Genomic DNA, 5,011 nt, shown 5'->3' on the forward strand with positions numbered 1-5,011 from the left:
CAACCAAAAGGCAGCTGACGAGGAATAATCAAGTGAATGACCATACAATTTCTCAAAACGAGGAAAAATACTGTGATAAAAAGGCAAGGCTGAAAATTTAGCCAATTTACGACCACTATAATCAGAAATATCATGACTGCCCAAATGACCTAAAGCTCCAGTAGAAGCTAAAAACTTTAAATGAGATACAGAAACATGACCCAAACGAGAATACCAAAGATAAAAAAATCGGAGAGCAGAATGACTCAAAAGCGAAAAAAAGCGATAAATCCACACTACAGTGACAACATTTGATACTTGAGCTCATCCATATGTAGAGTCCCCATCCCTACGGCCTATCCCAATCACCCCTCACGAGGCGCGAGGTCCCGAACACGACAATTGGTAGAAGTAAAAAGAGCGAGAGACTAGAATCTCATAATTGACCAACAAATGTGAGATTTAAAGTTAGACTAGGAATATGGTATACATTTGAGAGAGATAAGCGGGATGTGTGGGCAGAACCAACGCTTTCCAATGGCATTGAGGTACCATTGGCAGTCATGACAAACAAAGATGGGGTAGAATTAACAGACACAAAGGAATCAATATCATGAGACATATGCTGAGAAGCTCATGAATCCAAGATCCATAAGGAAGAGGATATACCTAAGGTACCACATAAAGACAAACCTTTTTATGAGGAGGGCGACGTGGCATGAGGCTGAGAAGCAAGGAATTGCTGAAACTACTCAAACATATAGGGATCCAAATAGGGGGCAACAACTACATTGTTGGACAGAGGTGGACGATGCGTCCATGGAGCAATTTACGATGAGCATTGTTGTTACGGTGGTCGTTGTTGTTGTTGTTGAAGTTTGCCTTTACTCAGTAGTTTTGGACACTGAGCCTTCCAATGACCCTTCTGGTTGCAGAAAGCACATTCATCCTGAGAGACTTTAGTAGCTGATCTGTTTTGGTTAATAGGTGGAGATTGTTGTGGAGTCGTAGGTGTGACAGACCCCTTATCTGACTTAGACTTGAGCTGAATTTCCTCTGCTAGTAGTTCATTAGCCATTGAATCAACAGATGTAAAAGGAGAATGACGTAGAATTATCCCACACAATCCCTCGAAATCATTCCGAAGGCCCATCGAAAACTGTACTAGACGTTGTTATTCTTTGCGAGCAATATAAGGGTCAAATCCTCGCAACGTTGTACACTCAGTGAGATCCAATTGATCCCAGAGATAAGACATGGCAGAATAGAACTCTTGGATACTTATATCATTCTGCTGAAGTGCGTGAATATCTGTCTCTAACTGATACTGCTTGGCAAAATTAGGCTGTGTGTACAATCTAGCCAGATGATCCCAAACATCTTTTGCTGTCTCGTACTTAGCCAATTTAACACCAATGGGGTGGATAACAGAATTATTGATCCACGTGATAATCTATGAATTATCAGACTCCCAGTTGTCAACAAAGGCCGTATAATTGGTTGCCTTGTCGTCTGTAGGTTTAACCTGTACACCTGTAACATAGCTCCACATAGATTTTCCACTCAAAAAATTCTTCATAACATAACTCCAATATGTGTAGTTTTTACCATCCAACTGAACACTAATCGACTGAAGCAGATCATCCTTACCAATAGCCATGATGAAAAAGACACAAATACAAAATCCCCAAACCAACAAAAATCAAAAAAAAAAAAATCCTTGAATTGACAGGATCCAATCAAACAAACGTGAGTAAAGAGAAATCAAAGGGAAAATTTCTTCAATCAAGCAAAGAGAAGAATCTATTAACCTATCTCTGATATCATGAAGACATAGAGAGACGGAGGCATAGAGATAGAGAAACAGAGGCTGGGGATTTCATATTAGCCTTTCTAAAAAAAGGAATACACATAAGGGGTTTTTATATAGCCAGGTTTACAACTAGGTTTTACAAGAAAAATAAAGGTCAAATACCCTAAATAGTCCCTCTACTTTTCTCATTCTGCCCTTTTAGTCCCTCTACTTGAATTTTGTCTTTTTAGTCCCTCTACTTAAAATTTTGGGTCAATCAGGTCCACACCGAGAACGGCGTTGCCTCCTCCGTTTGTTTGTGTCTAACGTAGAGCTTCTATGAATATAATATTAATAAAATAATAAAAATATGGATAAAATATTCTTTCTTTTCAATACCCTTTCTCGGATCCGGATCCCTCTTTCACTTTCATTCAGATCTGAAATAATCTCTTAAATGTTAGGATTTTTTTTCGTTCTAACATTGGTTCCCCTCCTCCCTCCAACGACATTCCCTTCCTCCTAAAATTAGTCTCTTTATCATCCTCTCGACCTCCAGTGTCTGATGTGGGTGTGCCAACAGGAACTCCTAACCAACAACACTCATGTGAAGTTAAATAGCCCTAATCTTTGCAAAGCACCGATAGAGGAACTAATTTCAAAATTTTGTTCCTGATCTGAACACTAAATTGTGTTTGTTTTTGAGTTTGTATGAGAATCTTATCTTGATAATCAGTTATTCCTTTAATTGTAACAAAAGTCTAAATTCCAGCAAAAGGTTGGATCTTAATGGCTAAAGCAATGGAGCAACACTAAAATCTGTTGATTTCTTACTTTGTTAATATTGTTTTAAGCTTTGTTCAATCCATCAATTGTCAATTTGAATGTAACACTTTTTTTTAATTTAATACCTTCCAGGAGCTTTGGAAGAAATTGATTACATCTTGTGTTCAATCCATTTATAGTGTTCAATCCATTTATAGTGTTCAATCAATTTACTGAAATAAAGAAAGCCAACAATTGCAGCATTTCACAATCCTGTAATAAACACCAAAAGTTACATCCTCATTGATCATTTAACTTGCATAAACCTGATTAGTAATGCCACATGTTCATCACATCTATCATCTGTCACCCATGTAAACAAAAAAAAACCAAACTGGTTTCTGATTACATGATGATACACAATTAACAAAAAGAAACCATGAGATTGTATAGCATCAAGTTTGAGGCTCATGCCCCTAGCCTACACAAAACATTTCATTAATTACATCAGTTTGATAGGGAATCCTTGCATTCATATTTAAGGATTTGCATCATTTGGAGCTTCGATTCTGCTTTGCTGTGTTGGAAAGTGAGGGTATTCATTTCCTGCAAATGAGGGTTGTTGATTTGTTTCTTCATTGTGCGAAGATTGTACACTTTTATTCTATAATTCAACAATCTTCCTTTTCCTTAATTCCTGCCAATCACACCAATGAATGATTTTGTTAACAATAATTTATAAGTGCAATGCTAAAACTAGGTTAAACTCATATATAACTTACCAACAATTCCTCAGTTGAAATAAATGAAGAGCTGTGAGACACCTCCCTGCCAATAATTAAATGTCCAGTGTGAGCACCCTGTAGCCACAATCATGATAACATTTTAGTTTTTGTGAAGAAAATTTCCCCAACCACTTAAATTTACTAAAATAGCATACTTTTATACATAGCCATAAACTTATGACTTTGATCATTACCTTTAAAATCTTCACTGATCCAATAGAGCTAATAGCAAATCTTGCTTTATTCAGTCTATCTCCTTGAGAGGCAGTGGCATTTACTTCTGTTCTTTTAGTATTGTGAACTTCAGACTATGTAAGAACAGTTAGACCCACATGCAATCAAGTAAAAATAGTGCATGGACCAAAAAGGTTCAATAAATTCAATTCAATGTTACAACCAATTTTACAACATGCAAATAACCAAAAGCTCAAAATTTAGTGTCCAACTTACCCCGAAGTGATCCCTTGATTCAAATGTGGTAGCATGTTTTTTTGATTTTTTCTGCAAACCGGAGAGTGCTGGGAAAGGCTGTTCTGCTTGGTATGCCAACTTCTGAATTATCATATGCAGCCTGAACATTATAAATTAATAATATCACTTGAGTAGTGTGAGCATATAATATATTTAAATTCATGAACATCATTTAACTTACAATATTAATTCTTAGTGGACAACGAATCTTGTTATTCCCTTGAATATGACAAATCTTACATCTCATCACCCTGCCTTCTCTTGAAAGTTTAGTTTGACTTTTGTTTTTACCTTCTAGTGGCTCCCTCCTCCTTCTTCTTATAGGTCTTCTTGGCATCCTTTTTGCTATAGGTGCCTCCAATGGGCCTTCTCTACTGATAGGCCAAAATTCCCTTCCTCTAATTGGATTGACAGGGTAACTATATGCTTTCAGGTAGATGTCCTTTGTATACCATTCAACAACATACAAGAAAGGATCACTTCCTTCATATATAATTGAAGCTATAGCATGTTGGCATGGGATGCCACTCTTATCCCATTACCACATGAGCGCTATGATTGCCTAATAGGACAACATATCCTTCTCTATCATGTATAACCAAAGGTTATCCCAATAAACTTCATGCCTTGCACCTCCATTCCATGCCACTTGCCATTTTGCCACTCTTCTTTTTCCTTCTCTAGTTTCTCAACTATATTGGGCCCCAAAAATTGCATCTCCACTTCTGTACATATCCTCTCTTCACAGCTATTCTACTCATCACATACCTTTGCGATGTCTTCTAGAAATGTGATAATTGGCTTATGTCTGGCCTCTACTAGCACTCCATTAAAAAGTCTCACATATTATTGTCTATGACCTCACATTTCACCACATCACCAAAATATGCAAGACACCAACCTTTAATTGGTCAATTTTGGAAGCAATTCTTCAGTGTTTGCCTCACACTCCATTGAGATTCTTCATGCTTTGCAAATGATTACGCATCTACGGGGAACACTTGTGGATCTTGCAACATTCCAGCGAGTTCGCAATTCTTTCCTGGATGTTTCTTTCCCATCTTGTGTATATGTGTCGGCACACATCATGTTCAATCATTGGTAAATGGTTCTTCACAGCATTTATAAGTCCCTACAATAGAAAATAATGTATAAATGCAAAGCAGTTTCAATTCAATAGAAAAAGTTGTTAAACAATGTATATATATAATGCAAATAC

This window comes from Dioscorea cayenensis, chromosome 15 (assembly GCF_009730915.1).
Source record: "Dioscorea cayenensis subsp. rotundata cultivar TDr96_F1 chromosome 15, TDr96_F1_v2_PseudoChromosome.rev07_lg8_w22 25.fasta, whole genome shotgun sequence".
Lineage (NCBI taxonomy): Eukaryota > Viridiplantae > Streptophyta > Magnoliopsida > Dioscoreales > Dioscoreaceae > Dioscorea > Dioscorea cayenensis.